The following is a 25,340-nucleotide window of genomic DNA, read 5'->3' as shown; positions in this document are numbered from 1 at the left end:
CTGGAAACTTCCTCTAGGGACATGGGACGTGGTTTCGACCTCTCGATGACTAGCCGAACGTATTCCTCAGTGGCTGCTGCCTCGGCGGCTTCCGCGTCAGTGACGGGGCGGGCATGTCTGGACAGGTAATCGGCAGGATTGCGTGTGCCAGGCCGGTATTCCACGGAGAACTGGAACTCTTGCAGCTGCAACACCCATTTTTCTATCCTCGGAGGTGGGCGGGAGGAAGAGCCTTGGAAGAGCGGTATGAGGGGTTTGTGGTCGGTAATGACTGAAAAAGGGTGGCCATAGAGGTAGATGTGGAAGTGGCGGCACCCCCACAGAATGGCAATGGCCTCCCGCTCAATTTGCGAGTAGCGCTGTTCCGTAGGTGTGAGGGTACGGCTGGCGTATGCCACGGGGGCCCATTCTCCACATGACTGCCGTTGTGACAGGACGGCACCCAGACCGGTGGGGCTGGCATCCACTAGCAGTTGCGACTCGTTCCGTGGGTTGAAGTACGCCAGCGTCGTGTCGGCTGACAGGGCTGCTTTCGTGTTGTTGAAGGATTCTTGTTGCTCCGGACCCCATTTCCAGGTGGCGTTCGACTTAGTGAGGTCGCGGAGTGGTCCCGTCAGGTCGGACAGGCCCTTTATGAAGCGCCCGCAGTATGTTACCATGCCCAGGAAGCTGCGGACTGCTGTTATGGAGGTGGGCGCTGGCGCGTTGTGGATGTCTCGCACTTTGTCTGGGTCAGGTCCCACTCCCTGGTCGGAGAACTTGTATCCGAAAAAGCTTATGTCCTTGCGCAGGAACTCGCATTTGGCCTTGTGGAGCGTCAAACCTCTCTCTTGTAGACGGTTGAATACGGCTTGGAGCCGTCTGAGGTGTTCCTCCAGGGTCGGGGCATGCACCAGGATGTCGTCGCTCACGTTTAGAACTCCGTCGAGGCCCTGGAGGACGGTGTGGATGATATTCTGAAACACCTCGGCGGCGCTTGAGATGCCGAAGTTGAGCCTCGTGTATCTCCACAGGCCAGCGTGAGTGGAAAAGGTCGTGATGGGGCGCGAGTCCGGGTGCAGCGGGATCTGACGGTACCCCGACCGCAGATCCATCTTGGAGAACCATTTGGATCCTGCGAGCTCCCCGATGATGTCATCGATGGTTGGAGTCAGATGACGCTCTCTTTTGATGGCCAGGTTGGGGAGGCGCATATCCACGCATATCCTCACTGCGTCAGGTTGTTTCGGCTTCTTGGCTACGACAATGGGGGATACCCACGGCGTGGGTCCAGTCACCCTCTCGATGATTCCGGCTTGCTCTAGCATCTTAAGTTCAGCTTCCACTTTGGGTCGGAGGTGGAACGCAATCCGCCTGTGTCGGAGAGCTACGGGGGCCACTGACTGGTCGATGTGGAGTCGGACGGGAGGGCCTCGTAGACATCCAATGCCATCGAACAGTGAGGAGTGGTCTGCGACCAGGTGATCTAAACCTTGTGCTTGTACTGTTAGGGCAAAATGAATGAGTCCAAGTTCACGTGCGGTCTTGCAACCAAGGAGGAATCCTGATCCTTCCTGGGATACATAGATCTTTGTCTGCAGCTGCGTGGAGTTGTGAGACACGGTTGTCCGGAACACACCGCAGAGGCGCAAAGGGCGTCGGGTTCCGTAGGCGAATACTTGCACTCTGGTGGGGTGAAGCATGGGGGCATCCTCCAGGCACTGGTACACACTGGCTGCCATCAGGTTTATCGTTGCGCCGGTGTCGATGAGGGCTCTGACTGCTTGGCTGTGGACCTGGACGGTGCACATGGGCTCGTTTGACGACGTGGCTGCCAGGGTGTTGAGCATGCGTACCACGTGGACCGACGCGGTGTCGTCCATGTCGCTGCTGTTAGATGTGTTCGGTAGTGGCGCTACCTGTCGCACCTTCCTGGGTGGGGCGCTTTGCTTCTTTCGCTGCGATGACAAACAGACGCTAGCAAAGTGGTTGGCCTTCCCACATGCGCTGCAAATTTTCCCTTGGGCTGGGCAGGCGCCTTTGTGTGGGGTGGCACCTCCGCACCAAATGCACGACCGGTCGCGGGAAAGCTGGTGAGGTGGGTCCTTCTTCTGAGGTCTCGTCCGGTTGTCTGGACGCTGTGACTTGACCGCGCACACTGGTTCAGTCTTGATCTTGACTGCTGGGCCTGGCTCCATGTGGGCTGCTCGAGCCTTGGAGAGCTCTTTAGAGCGTCCTAAAGCAAGGATATCGCGCATGGGCATGGCGTCCGTTTCCAGCACTCTCTCTCTCAGCTTTAGAGATGAACACCCTTGAATGAATTGGGCGCGAATTTCGTCATCCGCATTCGGGAGTCTGCAAGTGCTGGCTAGCTTCTTCAAACGTGCGTAGAATACATCAACTGACTCCTCAGGGAGCTGGCGAGCTTGACGGAGCAAGAAACGTTCGTAGTCCGCGCTAGTGAAAGGCTCGAAGTACCTCGTGATGGCGTCTCGCAGGGTGGCGTAGGTGTGAGGCGGGTCTCCCTCCGTGATGTCCTTAGAGATATCATGAATAGCCTCTCCTCCCAGGTGTAGCAGCATGGCGCGACGTCGTGCCACAGCAATGTCAGCTGCGATAAAGTAGTTCTCCAAGCGTTCAACCCATTTGCGCCATCGCGTAGCCTGCGAGGGAGGTGTCCCTGTGACGGAGAAAGGCTCTAGAGGCGGCACATTGGCCATGGTGGCCGAAGCAGGGCACTGTGGGGCGTCCGGGCACTCCTAGTAGGCAGGGGAGGAGGCTGAGTGGCTTCCACGAGGTCCTGGGGTGTGGAACAGGATTCAGCAGGATGTATGGGCGCACTTGGCCGGCAGGGAGAGCTGTGAGGTGGCCACAACGCAGTGAAAGGAGAGCTGGCACTCCGTAGGTGCACCCAGGCGCTGGTCCGCCGGAAGCGTGAGGAAATGCAGGGCCTGCGGGGCCGAGGACACGCTAGACGCGTGAGAAGAGCACTGGAGCGTCGGAGGCGCGTTCCGCGCATGCGTGGGAACACCGGGGGTGTTGCGCTGGGCCGGCGTCTCCAGAGGGCGCGAAGGCCGTGGCGCTGGGCCGCAGGGGCCTATGGGGCACGCCGCTGCTCGTACCTTGGGTGACTCCACAGTCACGTCGACGTTGGCGGCTGCAGGACGGCTCCGGAGACAGGCGGGAGCCGGGTGAGTATGCCGAAGGGCAGCGCGAGCCGCTGGAAGCCCGCAGGAGGGGCCGCTACTTCCGTGAGGCGGACCGGGTGAGTCCGGCAGGGTGCTGCGAGCGAGGCCGCTCGGGTCGGGCTGCGGGGCAGCGGGGGCGCCGATGACAAGGCGCGCTGGTGGGAAGCACGTGGTGGGGCCGATGAGACCACCGCTTCGTCGCCAATGTGGTGTCCTGCGCTTAAGCTGGCCTGGGGCCTAGAAATGAGCGTTAGCCGGACACACGTGCTACGTTAGTGGTTAGTAGCCAACTGACCACGCCCAGGCTTGCCTGGCTTTTATTGGCAGCTTCACGTTACGCTCACGCAAGGGCTATACCAAAGCCCCGTTATGCCTTAGGGGCAACACATGTAATGGACAGTGGGAGGGGGCGTGTTGCTGCAGTGGTACACCCCACTGGCAGCAACACTACAGCACCGTCCCCAATTAATTGTAATGGGGCAAATTACCAAGGACCTTATTGCCGCTTTAGCAGGAATTTTTCCCGCTAAAGCGGCGATAATTTTATCGCCCTATTACCTAGCTGTAGCTAACACCAGTTAGCGACAGCTAATAGGCGATGGCGGGCATTTAGGGGCCCACTATGCATTTCAGCGATAATTATCGCTAATGACATGCAAAGTGGGCGTGCCAAGATATTAGCGACTGGAAACAGTCGCTAACATCGCTATCACCTATTACCAACTTTTGGAAATAATCGCGCTAAGCGCGATGATCTCCAAAAGCTAACGCCTGCCCAGAGCAGTTCTTAGCCATGTTATCCAATGGAAGGTAGATAACATGGCTAACAGCATTGTCACGATAATGCATGAATATCGCTGATTTTGAGATAAACCTTGATAATATCAAGGTACCTCAGCGATAAAAATCATCAGAGCGCGGCGATATTTTAATACCCGCTAACCAAGCTTAGCGATAATTATCGCTATAGCTTGGTAATATGCCCCAATGTTTTAAAAAAGGCACTTACCTGCCATGGCAGGCCTCCTCCTCGTCATGGCCGCTCTCCTTCCTCATCCTCGCTGCCCTTCTTCTTAGATAACTCTTCTGTTATCTATATATTTTTTTCGATATTTTTTACATCAATATTTTTTCCATAGACATTCTATCACTGAACCAGGCTGCGGAGCCTCCCAGAGATTTCATAAAATTTCCCTACAACTGCTGAACAGATTTACACCAAACCACAAAAAGGGGGCTTTCTGACCAAATATCTACCTTCCTGACAAATGTGGTGTAATTCCGTTAAGCAGTTTAGGCTGCAGCCATGTCGAAATTTCCTATGAAAGTAAACGTTGGGAAAACATGTTTTGGGACCCCCCCTATTTTTCTCAGCCCGCTTGACAGATCACTACGACATCTTCAACACAGCAGCTAAAGTGAGGGTCAAACCTGTTTTGAAATGTTCGCAAGGACTCGGCAAAGGGCGCCAATGTTAATGCCAAATGAAAAAACGCTTCATCCTTAGTGTAATTATTGGCGATCGCCATTAGGTAGTGACTGTATATATATATATATATATATATATATATATATATATATATATATATTACCTACTGGCGATAGCCAGTAGGTATATATAGTTAGGATTTTTTCTCTATGGAACTTTTGAAAATTCTATGCCTAATAACTTTGGCGTTTGTGGACGGAATCGGCTGAAATTTTCAGGAAAATGGCACATTTTGTTTCTGAGCAGCCCCTGAAAATTTGGTGGGGTTTCGTCAAGGGGGGGCTGAGAAAAAAGGGGGGTCCCAAAACGCGTTTTTTGCATTGAGTTTTCCATAGGGCGGTTGGACTCACTTTTAGCTCGAACGGCTGAATGGATTTGCACGAAACTTGGCAAAATTGTAGGGACTGTTAGCCCGATGTGCCTTTGCTAGGTCTCAATATATGTGCTTCAGTGGATTTTGAGAAATTAACGTTTAAAACAAGATATATATCTGTAACAGCGCTCCGGGCAGCGCTCCGGTTCGCGAACTTTTCGCGTATCGGAACTTTGCGAAGCTGATTGGCTCTCCGGTGTCTGTCAACATTCTAAACAGTCCGGAGCGGCCGCCATCTTGTCTCTCGGTAGGATCGAGAGACAAGAGGAGGCCAAAACAAAGGGGGAAATGAAGGAAAGGGGGCAAGGTAGACCCCTTCTGACCCCCTAGGATTGATGAGGGGGATATTATAGAGCCACGCCGGGCCCAAAAAAAAAAAAAAAAAAAATCCGATTTTTTCGCCGTAGAGACGCGTCTTGGTTCGCGAACCGGGCAGCTAACCGGGCAGCTAACCGGGAAGCTAACCGTCAGTGTAACCCAAAAAAAAAAAAAAAAAATTCCGATTTTTTCGCCGTAGAGACGCGTCTTGGTTCGCGAACCGGGCAGCTAACCGGGCAGCTAACCGGGAAGCTAACCGGCAGTGTAACCCAAAAAAAAAAAAAAAAAATCCTATTTTTTCGCCGTAGAGACGCGTCTTGGTACGCGAACCGGGCAGCTAACCGGGCAGCTAACCGGGAAGCTAACCGGCAGTGTAACGGGAGTCTGAGGAGTAGCTGATTGGCTGTCAATATTGTAAACAGTCCGGAGTGGCCGCCATCTTGTCTCTCGGTAGGATCGAGAGACAAGAGGAGGCCAAAACAAAGGGGGAAATGAAGGAAAGAGGGCAAGGTAGACCCCTTCTGACCCCCTAGGATTGATGAGGGGGATATTATAAAGCCACGTGGGGCCAAAAAAAAAAAAAAAAAAATAATCCGATTTTTTCGCCGTAGAGACGCGTCTTGGTACGCGAACTGGGCAGCTAACCGGGCAGCTACCGGGAAGCTAATCGGCAGTGTAACGGGAGTCTGAGGAGAAGCTGATTGGCTGTTATCATTGTAAACAGTCTGGAGCGGCCGCCATCTTGTCTCTCTGTGGGATCGAGAGACAAGAGGTGGAAAAAAAAAAGGTGTAAATGAATGAAAGGGGTAAGGCAGACCCCTCCTGAACCCCTAGGATTGATGAGGGGGCTATTAAAGTTCCCTGGGGGGTGAAAAAAAAGATTTGCGATTTTTCGCGGTAAAGGTGCTTCCTGGTACGTTAACCGGGCAGCTAACCGGCAGCGTAACGGGAGTCCGACATATTGTGTTTTTTGAACGTTTGTGATATGTGCACGTGTGGATTTTGTCTAATTAAGGTTAAAAAAATATATATATATCTTTAAGCGTGTTCTGGCACGCTTACGTTTTGGGTTTGGTTTGCGCTGCAGAGACGATACGTCACGGTTATGCGATGCATCATGAGGCGTCTCACGGGCTACGTGATACGTCACTTAATAAAGAATATATTTTACAGCTATAGATATTAGCTTTTAAAAAACCAATGAAATTCACAGAAAAAACCATAGGTTATAGACCATATATAGTTAGGAATTTGCATTTACAAAACCTTGAAAATTCACTGAAAAAACCATAGGTTATAGACCATATATAGTTAGGGATTAGCATTTAAAAAACCTTATTTTATTTGCACACAACCATTGAAATTCCATATATAGTTAGTTGCACTAACTATATATCGCGGACCCGCAATCCACTGCTAATGATGTCACATATTACATCATTCATGACATGGTCAGTGACATCACTGATGACATCACTGATGACATCTCAAATGACATCACTGATGACATCACTGATGACAACACCCAGTGACGGTATGTTTCTGTAAAGTTAAAATATGTCTTACATATTGAAGAATGAGTGGATGTATAAGTGTCTGGATGAAGGATTTAGTAGGTGCATGACTGACTGTATGAGAGAATGATTAAATGTGTCTCACTGAGTGCATGGGTTAGTGATTAAAGTGTCTTAATTTGGCAATCAATATTTATGTTCTTCTGTAAACTGCTGCATGTTTAAATCAGTAGCTATATCAGTAACTATATGGGTTATTGAATGGTTGCCCAAGTATTTGTATGGGAGACTGAGTGTGTGTGTGGGTGGCTGGGAGGTGTATAACTCTGTGCATAGATGTGTGAGCGGTTGATTCCCTAGGTGTATGGGTTCAAAAGTGCATGTAGAAACAGCTGTATGGACAGTTGACTGTGTGCATGAGTATATTGGTGAGTGAATGGATATCTCAGTTCTACATGTCAAAGTAAGTACATATGTAAAACACACTCCATGTGAGAGTTGACATATATAAATAACTGAACATAAGAGTCAGTGAATGTGAGAGTGGCTGTATGAATCATTGTGAACTTGTATCAAGGATTGTATAAGAGAGTAAATATGTGTTAGTATATGTTTGAATAAGTAAGGTGTGTATAACTGTATAGTTAAGGAAATGGAGATGTGATTGATTCTTTGCATGACTGAATAGGTGTGTGAGTAACTCCATGGATGTGTGACAGTCTGTGAGTGCCTGTTTACACTGAGTGTATCAAAGGTTATATTAGAGTCTGAAGATGTATTATCACATAAATGATATCATCAGTGATGTAATCAGTAATGTCAAATGAGATGTCAGTGATGTCATCAGTGATGTCATTTGAGATGTCATCAGTGATGTCATCAGTGATGTCATTTGAGATGTCATCAGTGATGTCATCAGTGATGTCACTGACCATGTCATGAATGATGTAATATGTGACATCATTAGCAGTGGATTGCGGGTCCGCGATATATAGTTAGTGCAACTAACTATATATGGAATTTCAATGGTTTTGTGCAAATAAAATAAGGTTTTTTAAATGCTAATCCCTAACTATATATGGTCTATAACCTATGGTTTTTTCAGTGAATATATATATATATATATATATATATATATATATATATATATATATATATATATATTTATTTTTTTTTCGTTTGTGGGTTGATTTGCTGAAGGTTTTGTTTAATAAAAAACGTGACGAACCTATGCCGTATTGGCTTGGAGTGCTCTCATTAGGGAAAACCCAGGATTTGGGGGTTTTAGCGTGGTGCAATATATATATATATATATATATATATATATATATATATATATATATATATATATATATATATATATATATATATACAAGGTGGCTGTGTCCACCAAAACGCGCCATTCCATCCGATGTCATCTTCTGCCTAAATAATTTTTTTTTTTTAATTTCCTGTTGCCAGTGCCTGCTTTCACGTGATATACATATATACATATATATACCTTTCTAACCGGAGGGGTGTTTCATTGTGATTCAATTGGTGCACCAGCCAGAGGTGTACAAGAGGCCCGCTCTACTAAGTGGCAGGAGAGATGCTGGCACCAGCTTTGCAGCTTTTTCTTTCCCCGAGGTATCTAACAACTCCTGCCTGCCCCGAGTATTGTTTCAGCAATGGACTGCTGTGAGGTGCAGCTCGTCACTGCACAAGAAGCCGCAATCACTGTATTAACGTCTTACAGCCCGGCTGGGACTCGCACTGGAGGCTGGAGCATTAAGAGGACCCAAGGGAGCCTGGAGACCCCATTTGAACCAGGACACTCCATGCTCATTACCGCGTCTTTACCCTGACTAGTGATTTCTTCTCCACGTTGCACCCACCAGAGAGCGGTGCTTTCTGGGAAGTGTAGTTCACCTTGGACTGCTTTGAGTAAACGAACATGTGATCTGGGAGGGAACTTACCATCCAATGATGACAAGGCAGGACACTTTTAAAAGCATGGGTAGAGTTTCAACCTGTTTGTAGCAGCATCTGAGGAAGGCTTATCTTGCCGAAATGCATAATGCTGTTTGGTCTGATTAAACTGATCCCAATTGATTTCCCCGAGTGGCCTCCTTTCTTTTCTTTCCAACCGGAGGGATATTTCATTGTAATATACCTATATATATATATATATATATAAATATATTACCTTCTGGCAGTCGCCAGTAGGCAGTTGCAGTTAGGACCTAGTTTCCATAGGAAATGCGTATTTTGATTTGCCAATATTTTTAGTGACTTTTGACGAATCTTTGCAAAGTTTTCAAAACTAATGGAGCGCTCTGGTCAGCTCCTGTATTAAAAGTTTCGGGGTGATTCGTCAAGCGGGGGCAGAGAAAAAAGGGGGTCCCAATACGCTTTTTCTCCATGTTAATTTCCATTGGAAATTTTGGAACAGGCTATAGTCCGAACTGCTGAATCGAAATTTGGCAAAAAGGTAGCACTTGGTTCAGAAAGTGATGTTTTTTTTAAATGGTGTAAATGCATTCAGTAGTTTCTGAGAAATTCTTAAATAAAACAAATATGTATATATCTGCTGTGGTAGATCCGTGAAACCGCCCAAGCATGAGCTTTATTCTGAGTGGCTGCCAACACTTCGGACCAGAAAGTGTTGGCAGCCATCTTGTTACTCGGTTGAACCAAGACACAAGAAAAAAGGTTAAAAATGATGTAAAGGGGGATAGGGTAGTAACACTCCGACCCCCTAGGCTTGCTTAGTGGGTCCCACAGGGACCCAGATGGCCAAAAAGAAAGCATGTTTAAAAAACAAATTGGCAGGATTCCTGTATTATACACAAATCCAGCGGAACTTTTCTAAATAAAAGATACAAGTAGTCCTGTGCTTCATTTTGATAAGCCTCCGGTTGAACCAGGTCCCAGGGGCAATGTGAATTATTTGTGATGGGGCCACGTGAGCCCCCACAAGCCCAGGGATCGCCACCTCCCCGGGGCTTTTTAAATAATATGTGGGGGACAGGTGGCTCCTCACAGCACCGGGGACTGACACCTGCCCGGGCCTTATTGGTAAAATGTGTGGGGGGCTCCAGCCCCCCTACGCTTCCCCAGGGACTGCCACCTCCCTGGAGCATTCTTGATTTATGGGTGTGGGGCCTCGCGGGCTCCCCCAAGTCCCGGGAACCACCACCTCCCTGAACATTCTTCATTATGGGCGGGGGCCCACAAGGGCCTCCCCAAGCACCTTGTACCTCCACCTCCCCGGGGCTTAAATTTAAATAAGAAAGTGTGGGGTCTCCTGCCCCTCCCCACACTGCCCCGCGGACTACCGCCTCTGGGGCAATTTTAAATTACGGGTGGGGTTTCATGGCGGAACCCCAGCCTCGGGTACAACCACCTCCCTGGGGCTATGTTTACATTGGGAGGGTGATGCCTGGCGCCCCTTCTAGAACCCTCTATGGTCCTGAGGACCACCACCCCCCAAGGGCCGGCTCCAGCAATGTACTGGCGGGCCCACCCCAGGGACTTTGCAGTTTGCTATGGTCGTGGAAGTGAGAGCAGGCACCGGGCGTTGAGGCTCCCTGCCGTCCCCAACATGAGGCCAGGCTCTGCGGGATGGGGTCCCTGGGGCCATAATTGGCCTCAGGAAGGGGGCCACATGGGCCCCCTCCAAAATACAAAAAAAAAAAAGAAAGACTGGCCAGGCCCCGGGTGATCAGGTCCCTGGGCCATAATTGGCCTCAGAAGGGGGGGCACACACCCACTCCAAAATAAAAATAAGAAAACGGAAGGTCAGGCCCCGGGGATGGGGTCCCCGGGGCCATAATTGGCCTCAGGAGGAGGATCACATGGCCCCCTCAAAACATTTTTCAAAAAAGAAAATCTGGCCAGCCCCAGGTGATGGGGTCCCCGGGGCCAGAAGTGTCCCACAGAAGGGAGAAGGGGGCCACAAGGCCCTCCTCACCTACATAAATAATTGTTTTCTAAAAAAGGGAAACGAGGCAATGCCCCGGGGGATTGGGTCCCCAGGACCGAAATCGGCCTCAGGAGGGGGGGGGGCCGCATGGCCCCCCCCGTTTTTTTTTTTTAAATGTCGCAGGCCCTGGGGCATGTGGTCCCCAGGGCCCCGAAATATTGAGAGAAGGGGGGCAACACAGCCCCTTTCTCACAAAAAAAGATTAAAAAAGCAGGTATCTCACCACAGGTAAAATGGCCTGGTCACTATAATCATGACTAAATATGGTATTCTGCAGTGACCCACTACATGCATGAAACCCATGATAGATAGTCGTACAGATGAAACTCTGAGAGTCATCTTTGTGCACCCCTCCAGCTTTAGGACAAGTCCAGAACCTATCGTAGTCAAGGCGAGATCAAAAACCAGGATCATAGATTCTCATAGTTCAGACTCACAGGTTATTATAGGACACGGCTGTGCATCATGCAGGGGACATTTCCAGCCCCACATCCCCTCAGTACTATATTCCTTCTTGATCATAAAAGGAAGAAAAATGTCTTTACTGTTTGATTAGCCGATTCTTGGTGCCACACTCCATGAATAAAATGAGAGAAGAAGGGGAACTGGGTTGGATTAGTATTTGCATATTGCAAAAAAAAGCCACGTTTATGTGCACTTAAGTGTCACTTAAAAGCGCAATTACTATTAAGAATACATCTACTCCATATCTATATAATGCTCTTGGTGGGAGCAGCTGCCAGAAGCGATGATACTTCTTGATTAGGCATGACGGCATGACAAAGTTGTGAAGGGACTGCATCAAACCATCTCTGGAGAGGAGGCACACTGCAAGCATCAAAAATGTAATCAAATGAGATTATGGAATACCTGGTGTGATCTAGTGAGTAGGATTATTTTATTATCTGGAGGCAAGGAAATCGACAAAGAACTCCTACTAGCTGAGAAACGTGCTGAGCGTCGTCGCTCAATAGAATAACTTAAAAAAAAAACCTTGTCTCCCCCATTAGATCTAAATACTACACAAGATTTGGGCAGTACTGGTAGGCTGGACAGAAATATTGATCTATTCAGTACTGATCAAATCCCTAGTATTTTTCGCGTCCATAACACTTCTTCCACTCATTCTGTTATAAATAGTGAGGGCAATATAAATAGCCCTCCCCCCGCTTCTAATAGCCTTATTGACCTTAATACCCCCGCTGCCCCGACCATAGCTCCACAACTCCACTCAACCCTCACTAATCGTTCAATAGATAGTGTAGCTCCAACCGAGATAACTCCGATACACACTAAGAGCGATATCGGAACTAAGCCCATGAATCTACGTAGGGTTGCTAGTTCCCCGCCAAGGAAAAAAGGAAAAAGGGTGGTGTTAAAAGAAAAGGCCCTAACCACCTGGTCTCACCACCCCCTTTAGTAAATCTCAATACTAAACCAACTGTCCCTCCCGTGAGGGAGGCTCAACTAGGTACCCACCTCTACCATTCCTCCCTGAAGATATACCACCCATGTTCAATAAAGAGTTTATTGAACTTTTCGATAAACTTTTAAAATTTTATATGCTCCCTCTATTGGAGAGAGTTAGGATCCTGGGGGAAAAATGGATTGCCTCTTAGCAACAGTCGATCCAACCACAACTCCCCACTCAATGAACTCCAAGGTCCTGTCTCAACCGAAACGCCAGCCTAGTGCCAACATCGTGATCCCAAGTAATCCTCATAATAATAATGGAAACATAACTTTTAACAACAACACTAATGCCCCCCAAACGTCAACCAAACCGACAGTAGTATCCAAGCCAGTTAAAGAGAAGCCCTTGTCGGCTCCAAATAAACAAATCCCACCTAAAAACAAGCCAACTATGTCCTCAGGGTTAGACAAATCAAAAACTACAACCCAAAGATCATCATCAAATCGTAGAAACACGGTGGACTTACCCCCAGTCTCGGCAAACTTTGTGATCCTTTTAACTGGCGTTCCCCCGATCACAAATGGAAACCTTGAAAATAATGTAAACTTGAAAAACAAAGTCATCTTCTGGCTGAGAACTAATAGACCCCTCCCTGCTCACTTAAATGGAGACTTTATCTTGGTAAGAAGATGCAACTGGATGGGTCTTTGTCCGAAAGATATAGAGGGTGACATTGTGATTATCAACTTTAAGGATCACAGAGTTGTTTCACATATAAGTGATTGGTACCCAGGAAATAAGGAAGGAGGTATTTCTACGCGAAATCTACGCTATTTTTACCCAGAGGCTTTGCTTAGACCCCTTGTCCATCCTAGATCTAGTAGAAACACTCACTCCCTGAATTGGAATAACTACACGTCCCGCTTTTCCCACCCAGCTAATAATCCCAACTTTCCCTTTCCCCATCCTCCCCGCCGTCAGTCCCCTAGCCTTTTTCCCATACCAAACAATCATACTAACTATACCCAATCCAACGAGTATTGGAACATCCCGTTGCATAACGTGTATGAACCTCTCCCGGGGTTGGACTATAATGATTGACCAGTTTTTCCACTTCCAGTTCTAGAGGCTAACTTAGATTGTACGGGTATCCTCTTTACCCCAGATAATGTTCTATCATATGCTGAAGCTCTAAAGGAAAAGTCATTGCACTGTGGAGACGGGAAGATTGACCTTCCTGGTGGGGCTCGGGGCACGAAATTGGAAACAGATCCGGAGATTCAGGCTGTAGTAACTCCAGAGGATGTTGATAAGGTGATTGGCCCTAATGGAGGGCCCTCTTATGGTTGCCGGGAACCAGAGCTGGTTGTTTATGGTGCGGCTGAAACAGATAGAACAGATAAAAGGAGTGATGATGTACCCCTACAGGATGCACCAAGTTATAGGGGGTCTTCTGATGATAACGTAGCCCCTCTATCACAGGATGTAGTATCCTCCCACTCTAAGGCCAAAACTAGTGTCCTGGCGGTCTCAAGTGGCACCAAGCTTGGCAGTTGGAATATAGCTGGCCTTGAGTCTCGTATGTGTATTCCGGACTGGGGGAATTTTATACAGCAAGGCGATGTATGGTCTTTTCAAGAAACCTGGGCACTCTCACCGGTGTTCATTGTTGGTTATTTAAACTTCAGCAAACCAGCAACTAAAGGTCACAGAGGTCGTGCCATGAGAGGTTTGACTACCTGGGTTCGCCAGTATGTTATGTTGTTATCTTACTGGCATTTATTGTGCGCACAGCTGCTCCAGCAAAGGAGCGTCCCGGCACCTGACAAGGAAGCCACATAACACAACTAAAAGAGTAGACATAAAGAAGAGAAAAGACTACGGGAACAAAAAAAGTCTTAACAACCCTGCGAAATGAGAGCAGGTCAACGAGGGTCCGAATTTCAAATGGAAGAGCATTCCACAAGGCCGCAGCGCACACGCGAAAAGATCGGCCCCCAGCTCGACTACGTTTAAAACTTGGAACCGCTGCCAATTCGCGGTCTGAGGAACGTAGAGAGCGGCCAGGAATATAGGGACACAGAAGATTCTGAAGAATCTGAGCAGAGGAGCCTTTAAGAATCTTAAAGAACATGCAGAGCACTTTAAAATGGATCCTCTGCCTGATTGGCAGCCAATGAAGAGTACGCAGGGTGTTGGAAACAGAGCAAAACCTAGGGAGGCCTACAACTGCTCTGGCCGCTGCATTTTGCACTCGTTGGAGACGGGTGAGCTCGCCCTGATTTATCCCTATGAAAAGGGAGCTGGCATAATCAAGCCGAGACAACACCGTCGCCTGTACCACGAGTTGTTGGGTCGAGGCATCAAAAAATTTGAGTGCAGGCCTCAGATTGCGCAAGATACCAAAGCAGCAGGCCGCAGTCCGTTTAGTGTGGCATACAAAGCTAAGAGTGGGATCCAGCCACACCCCAAGATTTTTTATCTTCAGTTCCGGAGTAGGGGTGGGCCCCAGCTCAGAGGGCCACCATGTATCGCCCCAGAGTTCTGTCTGTTTGCCAAAGACCATGATTTCTGTCTTTTTGGCATTAAGTTGGAGACAGTTGGACGTCATCCAACTGGCCACCGCCCATAGTCCATCCCGGAATCTTGGGGCCTCCACCCCAGAATCCCCGCTGATCGTGACCGCTAGCTGAGTATCATCAGCGTATGACACCATGGTCATACCGCACTGCTTTACAACCTCAGCCAGCGGCCTCACGTAAAGATTGAACAACGTGGGACTCAGCGAGGATCCCTGCGGGACCCCAAGCATCAGGGGATGGAATTTGGACTGATAGGGTGGGACAGCCACGCAGAAAGAACGGTCTTCCAGAAACGAGCGGAACCATTGTAATGCAATACCAATCACACCTGCTTCCTCGAGGCGCTGCAAGCGGATCCCATGCGAGACGGTGTCGAAGGCGGCGCTCAGATCTAATAAAACAAGCGCCGCCATTTGACCCGCATCGAGCACCGCCCGCAAGTGCTCTACCATGAATAAGAGGGCTGTCTCCGTGCTGTGGCCAGCTCGAAATCCATTCTGAGTATCATCCAGAACGTTAGTGCGCAAGAGATGGTCTGAGAGGGCGACGTTGACATGCGCCTCTGCGACTTTAGGCGGCCACGGGAGAAGCGATATCGGACGATAGTTCTCCGATTTGCTGGTATCAAGGGATGGCTTCTTCATTATAGGCATTACTACTGCCTGCTTCCACTTCAAAGGCACCTGGCCTGAAGTAAGCGAGATGTTAATCAGATCGCAGACTGGCAGAAGATTAGAGGGTGTCAAATCTCTGAACACTGCTGGCTTAACCGGATCTGCTGGCGACCCCGACTTGACTTGAAGGGCCAATGTCTTAAAGATTTCTGGTGAAAGGCAGGGAAAAGAATCTAAGACAACCTGCCTGGGGAGACAATGCAGACCATCACTGGGAGGTATGGCCGTGGGAAAGGCTCTATAGATAGTATGAACCTTCTCCAGAAAGAAGGCCGCCAGCGTTTCGCAATGTGCATTAGAGCCAATGACATCCACAGAGGACTTTTTTGCCACAAGGTCCTTGAGAGCTTTAAAAATAGTTTTTGATGGGTTCAAACTGTTGCGAAATTCAAGGGCATAGAATGCAGCACGGGCTCTGCAGACTGCCGATGATAGGACTTGACGGTAGCCAAATAGATGGCTTTTTTACTAATGTCATAGGCTTTCCACCAGTCTCTCTCTGCGCGTCTGCAAGAGCTTTTCAACGCATGCAGTGAACCATCATACCAAGGACTTGGGTCACGCGATCCGTATGAGGGTGAAAGAGTGGAGGAGGTACCAATTGATAGCCCCGATATATTAATGGTTAGTATAAAATCTACCAAAGGCCTTATCATTCTTTTGATTAATATTTATGCCAGGGGCATCCAGGGCGGAAGGGTCTCTCCAACCCTCCTCCTTTTGGATGAATTCCTATCAGGCACATCCGTAGATGGGCATACAGTTGTGATGGGGGATCTTAATTCCTGCTTTGAACCCCTGAGCTTAGATGATGGCTTACTCACCGAGGTTGAAGATATGGCCTGGGGGATTCCCCAGCTTGAGTTACCCCCGATTGGAAAATGGACACAATCCGCCACATTTATCAAAGGGCTGTGCCTGGACCAGGGCCTGCGAGCTCTAAATGGTAGAGCGCGTTCAGACAGGACGGGTAGACACACCTTCAGCAATGGCAGACACAGTAGTCGCATTGACTATATTTTAGTCGATGTTAAGCTGTGGGCTGCAGTCGAGGATATGGTGGTCATGTCCCGCCCGGAAAGTGATCATGACCCGCTGGTGGCGGAACTAAGGGACCTTAGCTTTTTTGGGTCCGCAAACTGTAGGCCTAATACCGTTCAGGATGAAGTCGTACTTAGTAATGATATGAGAAGAGTACGATGGCCAAATATCTCTGTTAATGTAGAGGCACGTAAGGAGATTAGATCTCTGGTTGCTAACTCTCTGGAAGGAATTCTTAAATGTGAGTCACAGGATGTTATTAATGCAACTATCACTAACATTCAAACCAGTCTTTTTTCGGAGTTGAAAAAGCTGTTTGTAAAGTCCATTTCCAAGCAGGTTAGCAGGGGGAAACTGAAAACTATAACCTGGTTCAATGAGGAGTGTCGTCGGACTCATGGGGATTTGTTTGAAGCAATAAAGCATAAGAACCATAGCCAAATTAGGTCATGTAGGAAGGCATATAATGATGCCAAGCACAAAGCCAAGACCAACTGGGATGAGGAACGGTGGCTATCACTAACCGAAGCATGTAGCTTTCGGAATATGCGACAGTTCTGGCATTTACTAAAATGGGGTATATCCCAGGAAGACCGTCCAAGTCCTGCTTCGGTTGGCCAACATCAGTGGGTATGTTATTTTGATGAACAATTTAGGAACCATAGCAGTGCCCAGGTTGACATTCTATGTCCTGTGCTGGTTGATTCTCTTAAGTTCACGAGTTGTGAAGTTAAACATGTTTTGCAATCTATACCGAGGGCACGGCACCAGGCCCTGATTGCATACCAGCTGATCTATTCCAGCATGATCAGGATCTCTGGGTCCCATATCTAGTCCAACTGGTAAATGCTCTAGCTTCTGGTGCTAAGGTCCCCGAGTCCTGGGCCGGGGCAGAAATCCTGCCAATCTACAAGAAAAGCGATCGGTCGGTTCCCTCCAACTACCGGCCGATCAGCCTTATAGATGCAGTACAAAAAATCTCAGACCGCCTTGTTCTTGGCAGGATTCAGGACTGGATCTGTGAGTTTAACATCCTTACACCACTCCAGGCTGGCTTTCGGTCCCTTGTGAGTACCCTAGACCAGGCCTTTCGGTTTATTCTCCTTTATTGGAAGACTGTCTTCCTAGGTAAAGGTACCCTCTATGCAGCCTTTGTGGACTTAAGGGCAAGGTTTTGGAACTGTCTAGTAGAGTTGGGTATGCCAGCTCCCCTTGTACGCCTCTTGGTGAATCTACACGCTCAAACTTTTGCCCAAGTACGCTGGGGGCAAACCAGGGGAGGTAACGGATAGATTTCCAGTTGCTAAAGGTGTAATGCAAGGGTGTGTCTTAGCCCCTACCCTTTTCTCTTTATATATAAATGGGGTTATTAATTATTTTGCCAACCACCCCACTGACGCCCCGTCCCTAGCTGGAATGAAAATCCCTTTGCTCATGTTCGCTGACGATACTCTTTTAATCTCCAAGACCAGACAGGGTCTTCAACAGGCCCTAACAAGGTTTGAACTGTTCTGCCGTGAGCATGAGTTTGAGGTGAATGTGTCAAAAACAAAATTCATGGTACTAAGAGGACACACCCCGATTTCAGCCAGGGTTACCATGGGGGGCACATCCCTGGAACAGACTAAATTGTTTACCTATCTGGGAGGAGCGTTTAGCGAGACCCTTAGTTGGTCTCAACAGGTTGACCTCTTGGCTCTAAAGCATGCGCAGATAGGAGGTGCCCTGCTTAAAGAACATAAAAGCTCCTTTACCCGGCCCATGTCCCCCTAATGAAGATTTATGGATCGAAAGTTCTACCCTCCGTCTTGTATGGGGCGGAGCTCTGGGGCTATAGTAATCTGGATTCCCTGAAAGCTGCTCAAAATAAATTTCATAGGGTGGCTACTGGTCTCCCACACCCAACACCACAGATTCCACTTTTGTACGATCTTGGGTGTCAGCCTGTGGAGGACCTAGCCAGATTTCGACCATTAGCATTCTGGAACCGCCTTTGGACAACGCCCGAACTCCAACTCTATGCAAGAGCATGTATTGAGGTTAGGGATCTTCCAGGTTCATATAACGTAGGTTGGTTCAAGGATTTAAGAACTACCTTGTGTGCCTTAGGGCATGGAGAACTATGGTCAAACCCTGCTACTGCAACCTTCCCCTCCAAAAAGGACTTAAAGTCACAATATTGGGATTGGGTTGTACAAAAGAGACATTCGGGATTGACTGCTAGTAACCTCACTGGTACATTCATTGTTACGAAGGATGCCCCCTACCTTGAAAAATACTGGGATGCTATAACCAAGCCACTGGACCATAAATTATTTCATCAATATAGATGCGGTTCCTTGCCTTTAAGGGAGTTCACTAAAACGTGGGGCATGGGTGGGTCTGGGCACTGTCCCAGGTGCCCAGGACAGGGTAAAAGTATAAATCATTTTCTTTTTGTCTGCCCGCTGTATGCTGCCCCTAGAGTAAAGTGGTTAAGACCAGTATGCAGAAGCCTGGGAACACGCTCAGCAGCAAATGCTAGTAGAATACTAAAGACAGATCTGTCTCCTGTGATTGTAACTGGTGTAGCGAAATACTTAGGACAGGCTTGGATCTTAAGAGCAAGGTTCATTAACTTGACCTAGGCCCAACCTTAAACCTTAGGCTCACTATTGACTGTGTGTTAATGTGTAAATACCTATAGAGTCCGAGCTACTATGGTTATTCAACAAAGGATTTATTGTAAACTTTTAAAAATTTTCAAATGAAGTTTTGCATAATGATTTAATATGGTCTTAGATTGTTTTAATACTGTTTTATACTACTTTTAATAACAACACATGTATTTGTTGGTAGTGTAATTTGTGATGCATGTCTTTTATGATGTAATAATCGAATAAAGACTTCTTTGAATTGAATTGACTATTATCTGGAGGCTTGGGTTGCACTCCTATCTACTTCAGTTGACAAACAATTGTGTGATTCTAGGCAAAATGCTAAGGCATAATTCTGAGAGACCTTGTAATGCCAATTCAGGTGGGAAGATAGATTCTTTTCTGAATCTGTGATGGAAGCTGTGTGCCAATTATTCTCTTACATAGAATATTCCCCCATCCACATTTCAGCAAGTCATACTTGCCAAAATCTGAGATGGAAAAAAATGCAATATTCTGAGTTTTGAAACTCGGAACAGCGAATACCACTTTCCAACCTGGGATCTCATAATAGTTCAAGTTCAAAAATGTATATAGCGCACTACTCACCCAGAGGGTCTCACGGCGCTAGAGGGAGGGGGGTGCTTTACTTATCGAATATCCAAGTTTTTAATTGCTTTCTGAAGGAAAGGTGGTTCTGAGTAAGGCGGAGGTGGGTGGGGAGGGAATTCCAGGTTTTGGCCGCTAAGTAGGAGAAGGATCTTCCCCCCATGGTGGATCTATGGATTCGCGGAATTGCGGCGAGGGCTTGATTGGATGATTGTGGTTGGCGGGAGGAGGTGTAGAAGGACATTCCCGTGTTGAGGCATTCTGGTCCTAGGTCGTAGAGGGCTTTGTGTGCGTGGGTGAGGAGACAGAACATTATTCTCTTGTTGACGGGGAGCCAATGGAGGTCTTTCAGGTGGCCGGAAATGTGAGCTTGCCGAGGGATGTCCAATATGAGTCTGGCTGAGTCGTTTTGGATGCGTTGGAGTTTTTTCAGTAGTTTGGCTGTGATTCCGGCGTAAAGGGTGTTTCCGTAATCCAGTCGGCTGGTGACCAGTGCCTGAGTGACCGTCTTTCTTGTTTCGGTGGGGATCCAGCGAAAGATTTTTTGGAGCATGCATAGGATGTTGAAGCAAGATGATGAGACGGCGTTGGCTTGTCTGGCCATCGAGAGGGAGGAGACCAGGATGAAGCCCAGGTTACGTGCATGGTCCGTGGGTGTGGGTGCAGTTCCTAGATTCAGGGGCCACCATGAGTCGTCCCAGGCAGAGGGGGATGATCCTAAGATGAGGACTTCCGTTTTGTCCGAGTTTAGTTTTAAACGGCTGTTATTCATCCACTCGGCTACTTCTTTCATTCCTTCGTGTAAGTTGGTTTTGGCGGTGTTTGGGTCTTTGGTGAGGTAGAGGATCAGCTGGGTGTTGTTTGCGTAGGAGATGATGTTCAGGTTGTGTTGGCGCGCAGTGGATGCGAGGGGGCTCATGTATACATTGAAGAGGGTTGGGCTGAGTGATGATCCTTGTGGTACGCCGCAGATGACTTCGGTGGCTACTGATCTAAAAGGGGGAGGCGGACTCTTTGGGTTCTTCCGGCGAGAAACGAGATGATCCAGTCCAATGCTTTACCTTGTTTTCCGACGTTGCTGAGGCGTTGTATGAGGGTGCTATGACAGACTGTGTCGAAGGCTGCGGAAAGGTCAAGTAGGATGAGGGCAGCTGTTTCTCCATTGTCCAGTAGGGTTCGAATGTCGTCTGTTGCTGCGATGAGGGCGGTTTCGGTGCTGTGTTTGGCTCGGAAGCCGGACTGTGAGGGGTCGAGGGATTTGTTGGATTCAAGGAAGGTGGAGAGCTGACTATTGAGGGCTTTCTCAATGACTTTGGTAGGGAATGGGAGGAGCGAGATGGGGCGGTAGTTCTTAAGTTCATTGGGGTCTGCTGTGGGGTTTTTCAGAAGGGCGCTGAGTTCGGCATGCTTCCAGCTTTCCGGGAAGGTAGCGGAGTTGAAGGAACAGTTGATGACATCGCGGAGATGGGGTGCGATGATGGAGTCTGCTTTGTTAAAAATTTGGTGGGGACATGGGTCGGTTGGAGATCCTGAGTGGATGGAGTTCATCAGGCAGATGGTGTCTTCGGTGGTGATTGGGTTCCAGGCGCAAAGGTTGTTAGAGTGCGGTTTTGGTTCGGAGGTGGGTGGAGTGGACTGGTCTTCGGACTGGTTTCAAAGCTGTTGTGTATTTTGGCGATTTTGTTGTGGAAGAATGAGGATAGAGAGTCGCAGAGGTCTTGGGTGGGAGTGATGTCGTTGGTGCCGGTGGTGGGGTTGGTAAATTCTTTGATGATGTTGAATAGTTCTTTGCTGTTGTGGGCGTTGTTGTCGAGTCGATCCTTGAATGCTGATTTCTTGGTGGATCGGATTAGTTGGTGATGTTTGCGGGTGGCGTTCTTGAAGGTGGCCAGGTTGTCAGGGGTTGGGTTTTTCTCCAGGCTTTCTTGAGAGTACGACAGAGCTTCTTGGATTTCTTAAGGTCATCGTTGAACCAAGGGGCTTTTTTGCTACCTTGCTTGATTTGATGCTTTTTCAGGGGTGCTAGTGCGTCGGCGCTGTGGGTGATCCATTGTGTGAGGTTGGAGGCTGCTTGGTTTGGGTCTGATGATTTGGCCGGGGGGTTTTGGTGAAGCGAAGTGAAGAGCTGGTTGGTGGTGATTTTGTTCCAAATTCTTCGAGGAATAGGTTGGTGGGGGGTTGTGGGTCGTGGTCTTTTTATAGTTGAAGTGAACGCAGCTGTGGTCCGTCCAGTGGAGAGCTGTGGTGTGAACGAAGGAGATGTGCTTGCTGGAGGTGAAGATAGGGTTGAGCGTGTGTCCGGCTAAGTGAGTGGGGGTGTCAACAAGTTGTTTGAGTCCGAGATTGGCCAGGTTGTCCAGAAGGGTGGTGGTGTTGCTGTCGTTTTTCTTTTCCAGGTGGGAGTTGAGGTCTCCCAGTAGAATGCAGTTCTCGGAGGGGAGGGCATGTGGGCTGATGAAGTCAGTGATGTTTTCGCTGAATTGTGTGCAGGGTCCTGGAGGTCTGTAAATGAGGGTGCCTCTGAGTGTGGTTTTGGGGTCGGTGTGGATCTGGAAGTGAAGGTGTTCGGCGGTAGCTAGGTTATCATCGGAGCTGGTTGTGATGCGGATGGTGTTCTTATGGACGATGGCGATGCCTCCTCCTGTTTGGTTGGTGCGATCTTTTCAGATGATCTTGTAGGCGTCCGGGATGGCTATGGCGATGTCGGGCGCTGATGAGGCGTTCATCCATGTTTCTGTAAGGAAGGCGACATCCGGCGATGTAGTGTCGAGTAGGTTCCAGAGTTCAATGGAGTGTCTGTGGACCGAGCGGGTGTTGAGCAGGATGCACTTTAGGTGGTTAGTGTTGGAGCTCTGTTTGGAGTTTGAGGATTTGGTGTGGGTCCTGATGCAGTCGAACTTGCAGGAGTGGCAGGTGAAGGGTCCATGGGTGTGTCCTGGGACCGCTTGGTAGCATAGTGGTGTGCGGCCGGGATTAAGGGCTGCGAGGGTTGCGGCATCGTATGATATGCGGGTGGGAAGGGATTTGCGAGGACCAGGGGGTCTGGCGCTGGGCGCGGTCCAGGCGCGGACGGGCGTAGACCGGCTTACCTTTGGCGCACCTTCGGCGCGCATGGGGCGCGACCGCTGCACGTGAACGCTGCACGCAGATGCATCTGTCATAAGTGGATAGTGGAGGGGGTGGGGCGAGGGAGGAGCAGCTGGGAGGCGGAAGCGGGGTGGAGAGACGGGCTGTAAGGCACAAGAACAACAAAATGGCAGCAATAAAAAGAATGCGAAAAAGGGCGAGACTGGGGCACAAACTGAGGTGACTGTATGGGCAGATGCCCAATGGGGCATAAAGTACTTTCAAATTCAATGCGAGCAGAGCAATGCGAGCGCTACAATTACAATACAGGCAATGGCAGTAATGCAGAGGAAATATAGTGCTAGGAGATCCCCAACAATCACACTGAGATAGCGCTACAGATAATGGCAGCAGAGCGAGCGGTGGTCTAAATTAGCCTGAAAGCGCTACGATACCACAGAGCCTCAGGAGCTGATTGAAGCGCTACGATGCCACAGAGCCTCGGGAGCAGCTTGAAGCACTACGATGCCACAGAGCCTTGGGAGCGAGGGGAGCGACCTCTTCTGAGCGGGTCAGGAGAGTCACAGCGCGGGGATAGGTGGGCCGGTGAATAACTATCTGTGGGAGGGAGGAGCAGCTGGCAGGCGGGAGCGCGGTGGAGAGGCGGGCTGTAAGGCACAACAACAACAAAATGGCAGCAACAAAAAGAAAGCGAAACAGTGCGAGACTGGGGCACAAACTGAGGTGATTGTATGGGCAGATGCACAATGGGGCAAAAAGTACTTTCAAATTCAATGCGAGCTGAGCAAGGCGAGCGCTCCGATTACAATACAGGCAATGGCAGTAATGCAGAGGAAATATAGTGCTAGGAGATCCCCAATAATCACACTGAGATAGCGCTACAGATAATGGCAGCAGAGCGAGCGGTGGTCTAAATTAGCCTGAAAGCGCTACGATACCACAGAGCCTCGGGAGGTGATTGAAGCGCTACGATGCCACAGAGCCTCGGGAGCAGCTTGAAGCGCTACGATGCCACAGAGCCTTGGGAGCGTGGGGAGCGACCTCTTCTAAGCAGGTCAGGAGAGTCACACATAATAGAAAGGTAATACCACAAAGGGGCAAAATGCACATCACAGTATCATTATGTATTGTCATTATACAGCACAATGTCATAACGTGTTACATTTTGATGATGTGCCAATAAAACTCAGAAGATACGTATATATGAAGCGTAATGCATGTGTGTAAAAAAGATATGCCTTATGTACTCCTTCTCTAATGGACTCCCAAAACAATCACATTCCATTGATGAGTGGCGCGCTGATGCTGCCCAGCTAGATCTATGCTATATAAATGCCAACACATATATGGCCTGTGTGTAGGTGAATGCAGTAAAAAAACAATAATTGAGTATAAAAAAGGAGTACATATTATGGTATCAGCAACTGATGTGAAAATATACACTAGGCCTGGGGAAATTGGATTACAAGAACATCAACTCGAACAATTCCCGTTTTTGGTTTTCCAATATAGTTTTTTTACTCAAGTGGTTAGTCTTAAAAAAAAAAACATTTTCATCCTCAATAAACAGTTTCTAAATGAAAAATATCTTAGGGGACTGTACGACGAATGTGGGTCAAACCTAAAGACATTTCCTCATGGAGTCAGTCTTCCTGTGGTATCTCTACTCATCGTGGTTTTTATGTATTTTTCTTTTTTGCACTCGAGAGCATGCTTTTCTACGTTTGTCAAGCAGAGTACCAGTGTAATTCATTTCAAGTAATGTGCATATTTTTCGCAAAAATTACCTCTACAACGTGAGAAAAGAGAGGCCATTTTGCCCTCCCCTAGAAGACTAATATGCTCGCAGTTTTTTTTATTTTCTATTTCCAGTAACAGAACTGGCAATTTGTTTTGCGTTCACACTGTACTTTTGAGCCAGCCTGTACATAAGTGGTGCTCTGTACCTTCACTGCCTTTCCTATTATTATTAATAGTTCTCTTATCAAATATTCATACCCTTTCCAACCAATGACCAAAAGTCAGAGTTGTTTTTGCTGAGGTAAAACAGTCTTTTAAAAATCAGAACCGACAATACACTCAAGTGTGTGTTCTCTTTTGTTTTCAAACAAGTCAAGTTCTGTGCACCCCGGAGAAATGAATGAATCACTGGGGCACTTTCAGGTTTACTTTATGAAGGCATTTGCAATCCATTTAACACCAGCAAATCTCCAAAGAGCGCCTTTGTATTCGAAAGTCAGAAAACAAAAGATGTCCTGTGGGGAATGAGTGCAAACATTGCTGTGTGCATTGTTGAACTGCTTTCTTCAGTGTTTGATGTTAAAAACGGAGCTGTTAGCTGTGATCTTTAGTGTGGTGGTCTGCTTAAAGACACAGCAGAATCAGTATATTTGAAAATTGAAGTTTTTTGAATATTGTACAAAAATGCAGGAAATTAAAGGTGCCTTAAACTACAAGAATTTATCACAA

This window comes from Lissotriton vulgaris, chromosome 5, assembly GCF_964263255.1.
Source record: "Lissotriton vulgaris chromosome 5, aLisVul1.2, whole genome shotgun sequence".
NCBI lineage: Eukaryota > Metazoa > Chordata > Amphibia > Caudata > Salamandridae > Lissotriton > Lissotriton vulgaris.
This window is presented reverse-complemented; position numbering follows the sequence as displayed.